Source organism: Ochlerotatus camptorhynchus, unplaced genomic scaffold (assembly GCF_037179485.1).
Source record: "Ochlerotatus camptorhynchus isolate MF236.1 unplaced genomic scaffold, CSIRO-AGI_Acam_v1.1 ptg000246l, whole genome shotgun sequence".
NCBI classification, from domain to species: Eukaryota; Metazoa; Arthropoda; class Insecta; order Diptera; family Culicidae; genus Ochlerotatus; species Ochlerotatus camptorhynchus.
Window position 1 is genome coordinate 2,069,756 of NW_027040736.1, and position 19,944 is coordinate 2,089,699.

Sequence of the window (19,944 nt, forward strand, 5' to 3'; positions counted from 1 at the left end):
AGCAAATAAGGGGGATCTATCAGATTGAAAGCGGCTTACCTAGTGAATTGCCAAACAAGATTAGTTCGATGAAATCCATTTTCAACAACTGGGGGCGACCCCGGCGTAGTGGTTAACACTCTCACGCCAAAGTCACGAGTTCAAATCTCACCCCCGGACCCACGAATGACCCAAGAGTGTTAAAGTGACTATAACAAAAAAAAAAAAAATCAACAAGTGAAACCGGCTGAACTGATTTAAAGGACCTGGCATGCCATACCTATTACTAGTACCAATTTATGTAAAAAATTCTATACAATAACAAGGTGATATTCTACAGCATAATAAAATCTAGCAAAGCGAGTATCAATACCCAAATTAATTAGCGATACTCGAGAACAAAGAAACGATCCTGGTCTGTTTATCGTTTGATCCGTTTGCTAGACGAGCGTGTCGATGGGAAGCCAAATCGGAACAGCTCCAGGAGCGATGTCAATCATACAAGGTCTGGAACAACAAGCAGCTTGCTGGTGTTGGAAGCAAAAATTGCTGAGCAAGCGAATGCCGATGTCACGACAGCACAACATTCCATACTGCGAATAGCAGACGTGTCGTCACAGAAAACAGCTGTTTCGTGTAAAAAGATAAGCATTGCGATGAAATACGACCACCACTAGACATTTTCATATTTCACTATTACCAATAAGCCGGTTGGGCCAGACCTTGTATAATTGACATCGCTCCAGGAGTCCTTGATGTACCGTGATATTTTTATTTCCGACTTGATTACAAATAAAAAGTTTGTAAACATCACCGTAAAAACGATGTCTCACTATTGAATTCACACTTCGAAACGAGATGCAAGAGTTAAAGCACGAGATCACACCGCCATGAAATCTTTTGACATTTTGTATAGCTGAATGACTGTTCTGTACAGAGTTAATGTACACGTGCATCCATCCCGCGTGATAGAGACACGCTTTCTATAAGATCGTAGGTGCCTGGTACATTTTGAGACGTATTATTTCGCGTTTCTTTTTTGTTCCTACGTGCCTCATTTGTGTCACATGTGCTGTGTCTCATGAGCTAAGCTCCGCGAGCTCCAGGGAGATCGGCAGCGTACCTACGTCCTGCATGCATGCTAAAAGTGGTTGGTTGGTGATAAAAAAAAAACAGCAGAGAACTGTTGTAGTCCTATCACATTCTCGTGTTGTTGGTACAACTGTTTGATTTCAATCAGTTAGCATTCAGTTTTTGAGGGTTGAGAGATTGTGGTTTTGTAGAAGTATTTCAAGCGGAAGATAAGTTTAACGATTACGAACCAATTATCGGCGGGGTTATTTGTTACCGATCCATGCGCATTAGACTGATGCAAAATTTGACTTTTTCGCTCCACAGTGCTTAAATGGTTTCAAATCGGATTCTGATTAGATTCCCAAAGTTACAACTCATTTGGTTAGAAACAGACTTCGCACAAGCCATTTAAAGTTTACTTGTAAATTACTATGGGAAATCTCAACTTTTTGTTCATTGCCTTCTAGTCTTTTTCTATATTAAGCTGCGAAACAGTTCGATAGCTATTCTTATAGAAAATTTTCTCAGCTATAACTTTGCTGAAGATCGTTTCTATGTAAAACGAGAAAGGAAAAAGTTATTAATTATTTGAGAGATTGGTAAACTTATGACATGATCAAGCAGCTGCTCTGTAGGCAACACTGTATTTTGCAGTGTGACATAGTAGCCATGATTTTTGTGTCCTACACCGAGGCAAAAGAACGTAAGAATTCCATAAGAACCACCTAAGAGTTTTAGCCACATGAAATCGATATGAATTTCATAGATTTGCCTTATGAAAAATAATGTCGACAAAAAAATAATCCAACGGAGCAGACTGGAACCGGACCATGGACGTTGAGATTACGGAGCTCATGTGCTGACCACTCGTCTTTCAACGCTTAAGAAAATTGAATGGCTAAAGGCTTATAAAAGCTACGTTATGTTAGACGAAAATCTTTCATAAGTCGCGCTTATGAAATTCATATTTATCGTTCATAAGTCGAGTCTTATGAAATTCTTAAGTCGATTTGCCTCAGTGTATTCAACGCCCCAGAAACACCAATGTTGCCTGCTGAGCAGTTGATTGAGCATGATCATAAGACATCAGCGCATTGAACCATTGATAACTTTCGATCCTTGCATTTAATCAAAATGTAGGCTTGAGCAAAGTTGTAGCTGGGAAAATTTCCTACAAGCATAGTTGAAATTTTTTGAAGCAGACCGATATGGTGAATTATTAGATAGACATGAACAAAAATCTTGGTTTTACCATAGTAATTCCCATACAAACTTCAAATGGTTTGTGCCATCTCAGTTTCTCACCAAATGGGTTCAAATTTTGAGAGGTTAGTCAGGATCAGGTTTGGAATCGTTTAAGTATTGTGGAGCGAAAATTTCAAAATTTGCATCACTCTAATGCGCATGGAATCTTCATGGTTCAAAATATTGATTTAGCTCCACCAAGTTCAAACGATTTCAAATCAGCTCCTGATCATTCTCACAAAATTTGTTCTCATTAGGATGCGAACTCATACTGCACTTGGCCCTTTGAAGTTTATGTGGGAATTGAACGTTATTAATTGATCAGGAACATAATGTTCTTCTGACATGGTTCATTTACTACTCAGCAGACAACATTGGAATAATTGGACAAAAAATCGAGACTATTATGTCATAAGGGCAAGATGCAGTGTGTTGCCCTGAAAACAGCCGATTAATCCTACCAGCAAGTTATCAACTTGGAAATTAATTAGTAACAAATTTTCTTGACATTATTAAAAAGTGGTTTTCAACAAAGTTGTAGCTGGGAAATGTTCACGTAAGAGGGGGGGGGGCTTTGATGGATAACTTTTCCGTAAATCATTATGGGCTAGAACAATGAGGACAAAAAATACACTTTTCTTATAGTAATTCCCATATAAACTTCAAAGAGCCAGTGCAGAATCAGTTCACCACCAAATTACGTACCTGAAAAAGTTATAAGACAACGACACTTCATACACCTCGCAGCTCGTAATTGACAGTATGGGCTGAATGAGGCTATTCATACTGTCGCTAATGTGATTAGTAACACTTATGCTTCGTTTGACTATAATGTTCCGTTAACTGTTTTCACTAGAACACTGTCCTGATTTTGAATGTTTCTTTGGTATTATTATTATTATATTTTGTTTTATGCATTAAGACCAACATATGTCAGATGAATCATGAGCTAAATTTAGTGAAATTATTTGAAGTTCTGAGATCATGGAAAAGTTCAGAAATGTTCGTAGAAGTGGGAACTTTATACAAGTTAAGGTATCTTCGTAGAAGTTTATTGTTTAATGGCAGGGAACCTCTTTTTTATTCAGGGACCTTTTTTATAACTTCAGAGCTTTGTTGCAACCTCATGGATTTAAAATAGTTCAGAGAATTCCGCACGAATTCAGGAAATTTCATGCGTCGAACTTTGCGAAAAATCAACGAAAAACGTAGACGTGAAGCAAGCTTTGATAACTTCATAGAAGTATAGGGCATTTTGTAAAAGTTCAGGGAATTTTGTAAAGATAAAAGACTTCAGGGATCTTCGTTTCAGTTTAGGGAACTTCATATCAGTTTGTCAGAGATCTTAAAAATCTCAATGAACTTCCTGAAGATGAAGATTTTGGACCATCATTTAATTTCAAGGTACTTTGTAATTTGAGTAAATTTTCTAAAACTTAAGGAAATTTTGTAGATGTTCAGGAAACGTTGCATAAGTAACAGGATATTCTTTCAGATATTCTCCCTAGACAGCCAGGAAGTTTTAAAAGATCAGCATTTACTGATGTTCTTCTGATCTGAATTAGCGAGTTGCTAAAAAAAAGGATGACTTAAGAATGTGCTTAAGTTTTTGAATTTTTCAAATGGATAGATCAACTTTCAACACGGTATTTTCCAAATTTAAATCATACACTCTGGCAACATGGTGGCAACATGGTGATTTGATTGGTTGATCTGTTGCAAGTTGTAGTAATGGCTGTACCACATTCTGGTTTGTTGTAGCGAGATGGTGGCGCTTGGTGGTCACTTTGTGGAATTGGTGCCGATACTCAGGCGCTTCTTTCTGACACTATTGGTATACAAAGACAAGTTCGCCCCGTTATGTAAAGGGTGATACGGTCAAAATTTGGTCAATATCAACTTGACGTATTTCTTTCAATTTTGCATTTAAAAAACCTGAACACCCCTCATTTTGAAGGTGTGTGTGTGTAGAATGTTGCTCCTATTTTGATTTTGGAATTCACTCTTCAGTTGTCAAAATGCCGTCCAAGCAAGAAGAGCAGCGTATCAAAATTTTGCTCGCGCATCGCGAAAATCCGAGCTACTCGCACGCAAAGTTGGCAAAATCGCTAAAAGTTGCCAAATCAACCGTTACAAATGTAATTAAAGTGTTTGGGGAACGTTTGTCGACAGCTAGGAAGTCTGGATCGGGGGGAAATCGAAAACCGGAAGCCGCTGAGACGACAAAGAGAGTTGCCGGTAGTTTCAAGCGAAACCCTAACCTCTCTCTCCGAGATGCCGCAAATAAGCTGGGTGTATCGTCTACAACCGTGCATCGAGCCAAAAAACGAGCCGGACTATCGACTTACAAGAAGGTAGTGACTCCAAATCGCGATGATAAACAAAATACGACGGCCAAAGCGCGATCCCGGAGGCTGTACACGACGATGCTGACGAAGTTTGACTGCGTGGTAATGGACGACGAAACCTACGTCAAAGCTGACTACAAGCAGCTTCCGGGACAGGAGTTTTATACGGCAAAAGGAAGGGGAAAGGTAGCAGATGTTTTCAAGCACATGAAACTGTCAAAGTTCGCAAAGAAATATCTGGTTTGGCAAGCCATCTGTACCTGTGGCTTGAAAAGCAGCATTTTCATAGCTTCCGGGACTGTCAACCAAGAAATTTACGTGAAAGAGTGTTTGAATAAACGTCTGCTGCCTTTCCTGAAGAAACACGGTTGTTCCGTACTGTTTTGGCCGGATTTGGCATCTTGCCACTACGGTAAAAAGGCCATGGAGTGGTACGCCGCCAACAACGTGCAGGTGGTTCCCAAGGACAAGAACCCTCCCAACACGCCAGAGCTCCGCCCAATTGAGAAATACTGGGCTATTGTCAAGCGGAACCTAAAGAAGACCAAAAAAACTGCTAAGGGCGAGCAGCAGTTCAAGGCAAACTGGCTTTCTGCGGCGAAGAAGGTGGACAAGGTGGCTGTACAAAATCTGATGGCAGGGGTCAAGCATAAGGCCCGGCAATTCGGATTGGGAAAAGCGGAAGCCTAACTGAATATTTTTCCTGAATTTTATACTAATTGAACTTGAAAAAGAAATTTAATTTGATTTTTTAAATAAACGATTTCACCGATTTACACGCGTTTTCCCTTGACCAAATTTTGACCGTATCACCCTTTAACCGAAAAGGTTATTTCTTCTTAGCGATTACGGACATCGACGCGAAAACGATGCCATCGAAACCCGCAGAGCAATGGTCAGCAGAAGCCACCTAGATCGTACCGTGCCAACCAGAAAGCGATTTGAAGGAACGGAACAGAAGCTCGGTAGACTTGGTGATATTAATAATTGGAATGGTAAATATATCACTGCACTGGATTACACGCTCATCTGAGTTAAAGCCAACGAAGCCCTCTCATGTCACTATTTTGCTGCAACTATTTAGCATAGACCGCGCCATCACCCAGTGGGTCACCGCTTCTGTTATAGAATTTATCTGAATGCATGAGGCACATCAAAAAAAAATCTGAACATTTTTAATGTAATGGCAACAAAGTACAAGTGAAAGCGTAAAGGTAATACGCCAAGAAAAAATATTCTGCAAAAAATTCTTTCACCCATTGAATTATCATAACATTGCTGCTTTCGTAGCATTCCGATATAATCTATTCGTATTTTGAATCCCATCTAACAATGTCAAATCCCCGTACTAAATAATACCGATACACTTTTTGTAGAATTTTTGTCCATTCTATATTTTGAAAATAACGTGTCAAAAGATGTTAGTCATGCAAGTGAAGTTAAGTGTTGAACCGGAAAAAATAAACAAAGAATATTCTAATTGACCAGCAACTTAATGGCTTTTGCTATTAGAGGATTTCAAGAATTTAAGCACTGCAAATATATGCTACCTTTCCTCTAAAATAGGAATGGTTTGTGCAAACGCAAATGAAATGTCGGTCAAAGCAACCAAGTTTCAACAGCCTGTATTTCGCTTACCTACACCAAGAACTTCGAGCTCTGCAGCTCTAGCATTAATCGTAGCACATGAGATGAGGCACATGAGATCAGCGCGAGTCTCGCGCACGCCAAGATTTTTGGGTGTCGCATTTGTTTCTCGCTCGGATCTTATTCTCGCGTGTCTCTTTCTCGCTCGTCACATGTTGTTTTCGTTGCGACGGGAGACGGTTTGTTGAGAGTCTCGGCAGCACATTTTTGCACACACGAGGAAAATGTAACTCTGGTTCTGTACGATAATCGTTGAGCGGAGCGTTGCCAGGAAAACGTGGAAAAACGAATGACAGCTGACCTAGTGCTTAAATTGGCGTTGACGGCGACTCTGTAGCTCTATACTCCTATGAGAAAATCCATAAGCAAACGTCAGACTGTGCGTGAAACATGGCGGACTTTGTAGGTTGTGTATAAAAGAAAATGATTTACTTATAGCGAATTCGTTTATTATCGGGGTTGGAACCAGTTCCAACCCAGTGCGAAACCGAACTTTTTGTCAGTGCGAACCTCAACCTGAGCTAGGTTTTAAAAACAAACGAGCAAACTGACGTTTGTCAGAAAACAAGCAGACCCAAACCTGATACCCGATCCAGGTTGGAACTGAATAATAAACGAATTCGCTATTAGTTTGACATTTGCACCATGACGAAGTGGTAGCGTATTCATGATTTGTCCCACGCGCAAATGTCGCAAAAAGACATTTCAATCGCCGTGGGAGTGTCCCGGTGGACCGTCAAAAGGGTTTTAGACCGAGAAAAGAAAGGACAACTATCCGCGAAGGTGGCCACAGGTCGTCCGAGGTCAGCTCGGGTTCCGAGGGTTATCGCTGCTATCAAAATTCGGGTGAATCCAGTGCGTTCAATAAGGAAAATGACAAAGGAACACGGGATCAGTGACTTTACGGCACGGAAGATCGTAAAGGGAGATTGCGGGGCGAAGTCGAGGACACGTAAAAAAACTCACATGATTACCAACCGCATCCGGGAGCTACGAGTCAAACGATGCATGAAAATCTTGAATTTCCTTAAGTGAAAAAATCCGGTAAACCTGTTCACCGACGAGAGCATGTTTACCGTCGATCCCGTATCAAATTCCAGAACCAACCGGTATATTAGTTCTCTTCCGGTAAAAGACGTGGCTGACGAGCACAAGAACGTGTATTTGATCAAGCATCCTGCTAGCGTTATGGTTTTTTGATTTGGTGACTTCCGATGGCAAAAAAAATGGACCCGGTGTTCATTCCAGAAGGCGACAAGGTCAACACGGAGGTCTACATCGGGATTTTAAGTAAGTATGTTCTTCCGTGGATCAAAGAACAGTACGGTCCGAAGCCAAATGTTGTATTTCAACAAGATGGGGCTCCGTGCCACACCTCGAACCGGACTCAGAAGTGGTTGCAGGAACATCTTCCGCTCTGGGCGAAGGATATGTGGCCGCCATCCAGCCCCGATCTTAATCCGCTGGATTACTCAATATGGCGCGTCATGAAGACCAAGGCCTGTTCTAAACGCCACCCGAGTACAGCAAGCCTCAGACAAACATTGACCCGTACCTGGAGAGAAATGGATCCAGACTATATGATTAGAACCTGCCGTGCATTCCGGAAGCGTATGGAGGCCGTAATTGCAGCAAGTAGAAACTCGGTTGATAAATAACATAATTTAAGACTCTGATAAACATCCCCCCTTCAAATAAATAAAAAAAAACTCGAAAACAAATTTTTTTGGAATTTTTTTTAATCTAGACATTGCTCAATGGTGCAAACATTATCACGCAAACGGTAGGCAGCTGGGAACACAAGTCGCAACCAAGTCGAAACGACTTTTTCATACAAGCTTTCATACGAAAAACGCTTCGATTCGACTTCCCTATTGAGGCCTCTGGCCGGGAATTAGAAGTAATTTTAAAAACCTCTTGGAACTCCGAGTAGTTTCAAACACTTTTGAAACTCCGTCAAATGCAGAAACGCTGAATGCATGCAACTTGGAGAACATGCAAAAACCTCTCAGAGCCACAGATTTAGAAGTAAAATCTCGAAACTTTCAATGTTAATCTCAAGCGCAATAAGAACAGTAAAAAAAAGCACAATCAAAGAAAACTATCCGATTGCACAGAAATCAATAGAGATCTAAATCAGTATTGGTAAGCCTAGTTGTAAAAACTCTACTCTACTTTATTGTTTTAGCATGAAATGTTGAATTTATCACGCTAATTTCATGGAATTGCAAAAAAAATTGAGGATTAAAAGTGTATTGCATTTTTATGCAAGGGGCGACCCAAATATGACGCCCTCTCTTGAGAGAGAGGGGGTCCTATAATTTGTGACAGTACGTGAAATAGGTATGGGAAAATGCTTGACACAGGGGGGCAGGGGGTTAATCGATTGAAAAACCTGTAGATGTCAAATTTGAATCGCCAACGCCAATGCAAGTCTTCCTTTTAACAATAGTCTTGAATTCCACCAAGAGTATTGTAAAACTTGGTCAATACTAGTGCTGAATGTCATCAATGCAAAAATGTAACACAGTGTTGATCCCAGGGAAGCAAGCATTGAGTGCAGAACTCAGATCAGAACAGCTTCTGGAAGGTGAAATTTGTGTTCTGAAAACGCGAAGCTGTACAGTAGATGGGGCTTACCTGAACCATGTCCTGAGGCGCAACAAAAACTGCTACTTCGAATGTGTCAGTTACCAGTGAATCATTCAGTTAAAAAGCCATGAATCCGGATAGCAGGCTCTTATAGTAACGACGACAATGAAATGCATATTTAATGCTTGTGCCAATGGATCTCCTAATTTCCTACCGTACCCAACGCAGTTTCCATTCCCTCGTGGTGCTCTACTTTTACGACTCTAACAAAACTTCCCTTCAAGTGTAATAAATTAACGAATATTACAGGAAACCGCTTTTAACATTTTCGGCGCAGAAAGAAAACTTTCTCTGGAAAAACTTCCATTCCGATACTGAATCGCCTCCACCGGAAGAAACACAAACAATGAAAACCTTAAAATTTCAAATACCTACTTCACTATCCCTTTGCCCTGCACATAGAGATTTAATTAATACCAACCGGGAATTTGCTGCAGCCGATGTTGTGGTTCCTCTGGAAATTCAAAGGAACGAGCCTCCTCGTTTGCACTCTTTTTCACTTCCTCGTTCAGTTCACCGTAAACTTTTCCAATTTCCCGTTTTTTTTTTTCACTTTCTCCTTATTTATATTTTTCCCCGGCTAGCCACTGTACACTTTCAGCTTCAACGCTTTCCGGACGTCTTCGTTTTGCGCCTTAAATTAAATTCAACTTGTGGTGAAGGATTCTCGCACCCGTTCCGTTTCACTTTTTTCCTTCTTGAACGATTTCTTTTTTATGACACAACCAAATGATTTATAGAGCTGGAAAGAACCGTTCTTGATATTTTCTTCCAACAGACCGTAATGGAATGTAAAAAAAAAATCTTTCCCTCACTTGATATTGTACAGATCCCCTTGTATATGTTTCCTGGGGGAGTTGATGTTCGGTCACAACACGCGCGTAATGATTCTTCTGCGGCACGCTGCTGCTATTCCCCTACGGTCGTCCTCGTCGTCGCTGATGGGTGCCACACAATACCCTTGAAGCAGCACTTAATCCCATTCGAAATGAAAGCAACAACGAAAAAAGAGGAACAACTCGCAGGATCAACCAACTTCCGAAACAGGACAACAAAAAATCAGATATCCTTGGCAATTGAGCCTTTTTTCCGCTCCACACACAGTTTCACCCACTTTCCACAACTCACAAACACCAACAGAGAGGGAGTGAAAAGCACGCACGCGGTCACTACCGAATAAGGATCCCACCTCCGTAGAGTGTATCCCTAGCAAGATTTCTATGCAAGCCCACGCCACGACTTCTGGGTGGGAAGAACCAGTCTTAGGTCCGATCAACTGCTCCGATGGTCTTCCGTTAGGTTGAGAGGATAGTCGCGACCGCTCTCGACGATTGCCCAGGACAAACTGATACGGGTTGAGTTTCCCTGCGGTTGTGGACAGTGAATATCGTGGCTCGTGGGTATGTTGTTGAAGGAGAATGATGCTCTGGAGCTTTCGCGACACGAAGCCAGCAGAGATGCCAAATCTACGGAAATCTCCGTAGATCTACGGATTTTACAAATTTTTGCGGAAATACGGATCCGTAGGCAACATCTACGGAATTCGGTACAGTTTCTACGGATTTTTCTCTTCAGTGTACGTCTCCCTTCAGTATCGAATTTTACAATCTAGAGCATAATCTGATTCTGAAGGGAAAGAAGCATAAAGTAAAATACGCCTCTGCAACTTGTCAACCGTTTTCTTGCTCAATTATCTGTCATACGACACTGTCGCCCAAGGGCATCACGAATGTATGTATTTTAATTTTTCTCATAATAAGAGCTGCTGATGGTGTGCTTGTGTGAATTCTGAAAATAACAAGCAACGATGTCATAGTAATAAAAAATTTTGATCAGAAATGGTTTAATTTACACCAAATTGAGGAATTAGAACGAAATAACATATGTCATAGGTATGATAGTTTTTTGATAATCTTCTTTTTGCTCGAATGTTGTTCTACCGTTTGCGTAGTGTAAGAGAGACGCCCCGTCAGCTCAATGATGATCAGGCCATCAACGTGTTCATCAAATGGCACCTCACTGTACCACCGCTACAGGATCACAATTGATCAGATTGCCATAGATGGTCTTGAAACCCCTGCAGTGGATCCTCAAATTGACCTGGAAATCATTGCCGTGGATAATGAGACAGAATTGCTGCTTGAGCACCGAGGAAACGCTCCTTTGGAATGAGGACAAATGCCTGGAGATCACTCCCGCGCAAAACAGGGTTCCTCTGTCATTAATTTATGACGAGCACGGTGAAGAGATAGCTTTGCCTGCCATATGTCTCGGCCATGTACTGAAATTCAAGTCAGGGGTTCGGGTGACATATTTCATGATGGCATCCAGTGAAACTCGTCGTCAAGACAGGCGTGTGGCCAAACCACAACATTTGTTGTATATGACAATGAAAGTTCATCGCCTTAGAGTTTCCGAAGGCTTGCAATTCACTTTTAAGTGCACGGGGACCGCAAACTTTACACGTGACAACCTTAAGGACCGCCTTATTCATCGAGCAGTGCATTGAGCGAAATCTATCCTTCCTCAAATCAATACCGATTTCAGTACAGAATTGGCAACAAAGGAAGAGAAATTTGTTCACCATGATGCGACAATTGGGAAAGCCTACGATGTTCCTCACACTCAGTGCAAATGAGATAAAGTGGCCCCATTTTTTGAATCATCCTACCTACATCGATTGTCAGAAGGACACAATGGCAATGACTTAACAGATCCTATCCAGGAATTGACTGCACTACAAAGAGCAACTCTGGTCAATGATGATCCAGTATGCTGGTTGACACGATTGAATTTCAGCACCGTGGAAGTCCTCACGCGCACATCTTGCTATGGCTGACCAAGGATCCCCGGGAAGCAATCAGTGAAAGTATGCCAAAAACTACAGGTGCAACAGTATCATGGTATTCATGCCTGTACTACCATCGGCCCTTTTCAGGGCCACCAAGATTTTCCAAAAGAGTTAAGTTTCTGAACATGTCCCAACTAAAATTCATATCAAAGGCTTCTTTTCAGGGCAATCTTAGTCATACTATAGTATAAACAGAGAGAACCCCGCTCAAATTCCTATTCCAACACAAAACACAAATTCCTGCAAATAACATTTATTATATAAGACCACGTAGTCCTACGTCACCATTGCGTACAACCCAAAGGGCTGTCCCTAGTTTTTCAAAAGTTCTTTCATCGATTTATCATTGAACGTAAACTAAAAAAGTATCACCTCCGACTAAAAAAATCCGTAGAAATCCGTAGATTTGAACAAGTCTACGGAATTGCATAGAAATAAATCTGGCATCGCTGGAAGCCAGTAACAATCTGTTATCAGTTGCGGGAGAGAAAGGTTCGTTCGGATGGATTTGGGTGGTGTGCGTTGGGAGAAGGACAGAGTTGCTAGAAGGAGAATTATTTTTACGGATGATTTCAAACTGATTTACAGCTGGATCATTCCGGTCCAAGTAACCGAGAAAAGTGAAATTGACCTCTTCCGATTTGGACCAAATTTGGATAAGATGTTTATTTTAGTCTAACTTTTAAGAATCCAAATATTTGGGAGCGGAGCATTTTGTATTTTTCGTGATTTTTAAGAATGCACTACTATCTTTTAGCTATATCGCCGGAAATTGTAATCTAAATATGACTTTTTTATTTTTATACAGTGCTGCCAAATATTTTATATTTGCGTTTAAATACATAAAAGGCAATTTTCTCAGAGTGAATATATTAAGAATTCCATTTTTACATAAGATAAGCTGATGGACAAAATGTAATTTGCTAATTTTCTGAGATACAGCATTTTAAAGCAAAGAAAATTATATGGAAAAAAAACAAGGTTTTCAATTTTCTTTTCACCCGCTCCTCTAAGTAAAAAATTAATTTTTAACACCTACTGCTTCAAATGTTCTATATAATAATAAAAAAACATGAAATCAGGAATAATAATTGACAATCTTACCAAATTTATGTTTAGTTTTCCAACTAAAAGCATTAATAGGATTTTTTTAGATTTGATTAAAATATTTGATTTGATAGCACCATCGTGTTCTTCAGTATTTAAGTATTTACTCTGAGATGAACTAGACAACTGGCTAAAAATCTCAATAATAAAGGAAAAAAACATCTATAGGGTGTCCCAGAAAGTATAAGCACACTTTCAAATCAGCGCCATTTCTGTCCCGATGAAGTTTATCAGCTGTTCATCAATGTGTGCTGTTGTTTACTTATTGCTCAACCAGTTTTCCCCGGAAAAGCGGAAACATATCATGCACAAATGGAGCTCAATTCCTAACCTAAATATAAGTAAGGAAGTTGGCGAAAATGGAGCAAGAGAGTATCGGAGCAGCCCAAACCGCCAGCCGGAAGTTCGGTGAGGAGGTTACCTTCGAGAGCACATCAAAATCTGGTCGTGAACCGGGACCGCTGGACCGAAAACTGAACCAGAAGATCACCCAGCTTTCGTCAATAAGAAAAGTGCCTCTGTTCGAGATTTGGCCAAAAAACTGAGAACATCGAAGAGTAGCGTCCAACGTGCCATGGCAAGAAACGGGCTGAAAACGTTCAAGAAGCAGAAGTAGCCAAAACGGAGTCAGAAACAAGCCATATTCTCAAACCGAGGGCTCAGAAGCTATATGATACCCCGCTGTGCGGAAAATCGGCATGTGTTATCATGGATGATGAAACATACGTCAAATTTGACTACAAGACGCTTCCGGGAGACCAATACTACACAGTTTGTCATGGTCAGGAAGTTGACGATGCCGATAAGTCAATGTTTACCGAAAAATTTAGTAAGAAGGCCATGGTTTGGCCAGCGATATGTGAGTGTGGTAAGTCATTTGTGACGAAGAAAACGATGAACACTGGAATTTACGTTCAGGAGTGTTTAAATCGGCTTGTGCGGCCCATGATCCGTCAACATGATGACCCAGAACTAGTTTGGTCCGATTTGATTTCAATGCACTACTCGAAAGACACGGTAGCTCGGTACAAAGCAAATAATGTGCAATACGGCCAAACGAGATGAATCCTCGAAATTGTCCGGAGGCCCAATCAATCGAAACTTGTTGGGCCCTTTCCAAAAAACACCCTTTCCGAAAACACTTTAAGGCAGCGAATTCAATCGAAGAGTTTGAAAAACCATTATGATGGCTACCAAGCCTTTGGGATTTTCCTTATTAGAGAGTTGAATAGATTTTTCTCCTTTAGCTTACTTAAATCTTTGGTTTTAATTAGTTAGGTAGGTTCCGATTCAACACATTGTAGTTTCATTTATATACCTGTGATCTTGACTTTTATACCTAGGGGATGAGTACTTAAGGGGGTTAGAATTTGATAAGTTCTTTAGTGGGAATGACACTGATGAAGACTGCACATTGTAGTCGAAATACGTATCTGTCATGGATACCAAAATTAATTAAGTGGAATTAAATGGAAGATAACCTTTTTTTGCTGTTTTATTAAAGCATTCCGCTAACAACCCAATTTCATTACTTCACAAAAACCATTATTGCCATCTGTTGACTACACTGTGGAGGGCACTGAACTCGAAAAATGGTGGTTGTGTTCAAACGATTCAAACTATATAGTAGGTGGCAAAGTGAACTGCCGGTGACAACACTGCCATTTACTAAACTAACCGTTTAGTGAATATAATCATTATGTGAAGCATTTGATCTATTTGTCAATTTTTATAATTGACTTTGAATCAAGACAATGGAAGTAAATAAGAAACAAAAATGCCAATCATTCGAAAACATAAGTCTGTACTTTGACCCTTTTTTGATTAATCTATCTTATATTTAAAAAAGACTGTGAAACACGATAGTATCAACCGGTAGAAAATTAACGATTTTAAATTGGCTCACTACTTGACTAGCCTATTGGTCCCAGGCAAATAGATTAACGTACCCCATTCTAGTCGAAATTCTAGTACTACACTATGTTTGTTTTGATTCGCTATGAAAGTTTGACAGATCAAATGAGGGGTTCGTGGATTTTCCTAGGTTTCAAGGGGTGCATCGATTAGCTTAGGACCGAAGATAGTACCAGAGCTGAGCCAAAATGTTGAGCTCGTTTCTTCGGGACCTACTAGTCTTAGAGTTACCTCTATGATAGTACTATCAAATCAAATATATCCACATTAAATTCCATTAAGGTTTTAAAAGCTGACTAAAAGTTAATTTCTAGTGTTGGGAATCGAAAAAATTTGACAGTGGTTTGTTTACACTTCTATCAAAACCTCAAAACCTACAAGGAAACCCTGAGTGTGGAAAGGAATCAGCGGACCTACGAAAAAATTGCAACCAGGGATCGTCAGCTGCGCAGCAAGGTGTTGAGGTGCGTTAAAGCCAACCCCGGTCTTTCGATCCGAGATGTGGCCAGAAGGTACAACGACAACTTTCAAACGGTGCGGAACATCCTTGCCATGGAAGGATACAAGTCGTACAAAGCCAGTAAACATCCGAACCGGCACATGAAGCAGAATTCCGTGACCAAAAAGCGTGCAAGGCTCTTGTAAGACCGTGTTTTGACGCAACACAAGGGCTGCACTTTGATCGATGACGAAACATTCATTACATCGCGACTGGACGTGAGGATGTGGCGGGAAGATTCAAGTTCATGTTTGCCGACAGGTTCGCGAAGAAGGCCATTGGCAAGCGATTTGCAGTTGTGGCCAAGATAGATTTTGTCCCCAAGCTAATGAATCCTCCAAATTGCCTGGAATTTCGATCAATCGAAAAATACTGGGCAATTTCAAAGCAGCGTTTTCGACGAAGCGGCGGGGCAGTCAAGGACATCCAACAAATGCGGGAAAAATGGAAGAAATGCGCTGACTCCGTGTCCGTTTCCACTGTGCGGGCGCTGATGGGCTTCATCAAGAGGAAGGTTCGAGATTTCGTTCGAACTGGAGAAATGTAACCATCTAATGCTGTACATACCAAAAAATTCTGAATTTTACTGGCGATGTAAACATCCATGCATGCAAACATTCATACATGTAAACTTCCTTTTCACGTAAATTAGCAACTTGCAAGAAATGTTGCAAACAAAAGTGGACAGTTGCATACAATATATGGGATGTTGCATGACATGTCTCATAAATTTACACGATCTATAATCTAAATTTGCATAATATATGACGCTCCATTTATGTGCATCATAGTAACGGAAATTTACACTACTTTTTTTTAGCTGTGTAGCTTTGAAGTTTTAGTATGTTTCGTTACTGTAAAGCAACCATTAATGAAGTTTTTAAACTTATTGAATCACGAATTACAGGTCTTTTTGTGCGTACCAATTTACTTTAAGTCAGCCTTTAAGCTGAAAAATTAAACTTACATTTGGCAACACTGTAAACAATTTTTAACTTGTTTTCATGATTTCTACCTTAAAAAAACATTTGAAACAGTAGGTGAGAAAAATGAGTTCTCGTATTTCGAAGAGTGGGCGAAAAGAAATTGGAAAACAAGTTTTAAGTTAAAATTTTTGCTCAGGAAATACGCAAATTTCTATCTATTTTTTTAAAAACAACCATAACGCAGTTTTGTTTTCGGGTCAGTAAACTTCTACTTTACATCAAAAAATAGCGGGAATCATATTTTTGAGTATTTCGTGACATTTCCAAGATTTTCAAGAAACTGCTGAGAACTTTAAAAACGTCAGGAATTACGGTAAAGTTTTAAGATCCATAATATTATGTTCCAATGGTCTCAGGGCTGTTCCATAAATTTCAGGACTAATTCAAAAACTGTTCCATTCGATTCAGGAAAATTGTAAGAACTTATCAGAAGCATAAAGATTATAAATTATTTCAATTGAGTTTAAAAAATTTAAGGAAATTTACGTGAACTTTGTGGCTGATCTGAGAACTTCAAAACAGTGCCATGAATAACAGGAAAATTGCGGGAACTTCTGGAAAGTTAAATCACTATCCAGAGTGAGTTTCAAGTATATTTCGAGAATTTTAAGGCAGTTATAATCAGAAAAATAGTGAGAAATTTCAAGAAGTTCAAGAAAACAAAAAATTTCAGTGGACATTGATGTTAGGGTAGTTCCAGAAATATCCTCAGAAGAATGATGAAAACTTCAGAATGGATTGAAGAGCTTCAGCGCGGTCCAAACATGTTTACTAACTTTATAAAAGATGCGAGAAATGAAAGGAAATGCTAGAGATTTCGCGACAATCCGGAGTGATTTGAGATTTGGGCGTAATTGCTTTTGTAAACAAACACGTCAATTACTGATTTCTCTTGAATAAAAGCTTAATCTCACAAACAAACTATATCAAATGATAGAGGAATCATTCCTCTACCTCATAGTGTTATTACTTTTCGAGATTGAGCTTTCATTCGCGAGAAATCGGTGATTGACGTGTTTGTTTACAAATGCAATTACGCCCAAATCTCAAATCACTCCGGAAATGTCATGGACAGACTGTGGGGAAATCAGGTAAAATCTGAGAACTTTTATAATAATTGTGGGAACGTCAGGGAAGCTTTAAGATCTTCAAGGTGGTTCCAACAGCTTTATGGAAGCTGTAGGAACTATTAAGAATTCCCAAGATCTTCATGGAAGTCAAGAAAACTCCAGAGAAGTTCAAATTACTTGTGGATACTTTACAGAAATTCAAAGAACCTCAGACAAGATACTTTTTCGGATCTTTAGACAAGCTCAGAAATCTTAAGGGCAGTCCCTCAGGCATCGGGACTTCAGAAAACTCCACAGTTTTGGGAAACTTAAAAGATCTGTATAGGATTATTTCTCTAAATTCAGGATTAAGGCCAGAGAACTTCTGAGAAATTTAGAAAACTTTATACACACAGCTAAAAAAAAGGACTGTAAATTTCCGTTACTATGATGCACATAAATGGAGCGTCATATATCATACAAATTTAGATTATAGATCGTGTAAATTTATGAGACATGTAATGCAATATTCCATATATTGTATGCAACTGTCCACTTTTGTTTGCAACATTTCTTGCAAGCTGCTAGTTTACGTGAAAAGGAAGTTTACATGCATGAATGTTTGCATGCATGGATGTTTACATCGCCAGTAAAATTCAGAATTTTTTGGTGTGCATATTTTGGAAACATTACAGAAATCCAGACATTTTCAGGGAAAATCTTCGGGTGTAGAACTTTATGAGAACTTCACAAAATTCCGGGTAGCTTCAAGAACATCAGAAAAGATCAGAGAACCTCAGCGCAGCTCAATTAACGTAACTATAAACTCAGAGGATTTCCAAATACTTCCGCAAAGTTCTCAGATCTTCAGATCAATTTTAATTTGAGGAAAAATGCGAAATTTTTTAATTTTTTTTTTTTTTGACAAATTCAGGGAAGTCTTGAGAAATTTGTTGAAGTTTGGAGATTTTTAGGGCAGTACCAATAGCATCAGAGAAGCATTGAATTCTCCTGAAAAGTCTAGACTTTTAAAGATCTTGAAGAATTATTACTTATGTTTGGGTATCTTTATATCCCATGAAGAATATCAAGTCCAAAGACTGAAACGTCAAACATAAAACATCGTAGCGTTTTGATCCACCAACTGATCACCAAATGATTCGGGGGAGGACATAGGAAAAATCAGAGAGTAACCAGATCTAAATTTTTCGTGAGAGCACAGTTTGAGCCTCGCGCGCGTATTATGGATGTAAAGGACTGAATTCAACAATCAAAGAAATAATCTTTGAAGGTTATTTGGATGAAGCCTTGAATTAGTAATAAGTTTTCTAGCTGAAAGTTAGGGTTCCATGAAAATCCTTACCTCGCTGAAAATTATGATTGCATCAGCTTGCGGGGTTGCTAGTGTAAAGGGATGCTTTGTTGATTATTGATGAGCTCTTGATCGCTGAAAATGATTGTGTATATTTGAGGTGGACAAAGAGATGAACGCCTAAGCTTTTTGCAATTTATATTACTGCGAAGCAACTGTAAACTGTAGAGAGAGTTCTTATCTATAACTTTAAGCAGTTTGCTTATCTAGTTAAGATGTCATACATAATTATCTTAAAGATCGTCCAACTCAGCTTTGTAGGGGTAAGAAATTTCAAGGGTCCCAGGGTTTCAAATATCTCGTGAATTAGTGCTGGAGTAACGAAAAAAATATGCATCTAAACATCTTAAAAAAGTTACTCCAAAACGAGTTAGTTAGTTTTGGAATATCTATTCTATTAATTTTTTATAGTTAGTTTTTGAATATATATTCTATTAATTTAAGGGCCCCTCTTATGTTTACTACCACCAAGAGATCCAGGTAGGCCGTGTAAATTGACGTGTTTTGTTTTTCTCGCGGCTTTATTTTTCGCAAATGTCACGTGTTACGTGTTAAGTGCAAACTTAGTGTGAAAAACGTAAAACTTCTTAACTAGTGGACGCTCGGAAACTTATTCAATAAGTTCGCTTGTGTTTGAAAATATTCTGGGCTCGGCTGAAAGGATTTTTTATGTTACCGCGAGGGATCAAACCAATCCCAAAAAAACTGTTTAAGTAGTTAATGAACACCCCCTTAGCGGGGTTAAAATTTAAAATCGTCAGATTATCGGTGGGTCCACGGTATTGTACTTCAACTAATACAGTGGACCCCCCGTAATCGGATGTTTATAAATTTGAACCTCGCTAATCTGCACGTAGCGTAAATTAAAAATGGCTCAAACGTCATTTAGCTCATGGAATGGAGAAAAACGAAATGGAACATTGTAAAAAGGATCGTAGAATCAAAACAAAAAAAAACAAATAAGGCTTCCACGCTTTTCTGATGCCAATCACAATAGGGTTACTATAAGTTTAAAGTAAAAATTAACCCCGTAAATATGAATGAAGTACAGTTCAAATTAGCGGGGGTCCTTAATTGGTAATACAATATTTTGGATTAGATTCAAGTTTAAAAAGGAAAAGTTTAATAGCCACAGTAGTGATACGCCGATGCAAGCCGCCTACCTTGTTGCCTATCGAAAATGGTATCAATGCCACCACCGCCAATGATAAGACCGGCGCA

General features: G+C 39.5%; 1 protein-coding gene across 1 annotated transcript in view; it reads right to left on the bottom strand.

Moving 5' to 3' along the window:
* LOC135704716 (GTP-binding protein Di-Ras1) overlaps positions 1-10,254 on the bottom strand; it is a 457,174-nt gene extending 446,920 nt beyond the window's left edge. Inside the window, exon 1 of the mRNA XM_065226199.1 lies at positions 9,367-10,254. The gene's annotated coding sequence lies outside the window, so the exon portion shown is untranslated. The remainder of the gene's footprint in view (positions 1-9,366) is intronic.
* Positions 10,255-19,944: the final 9,690 nt, after the last annotated feature.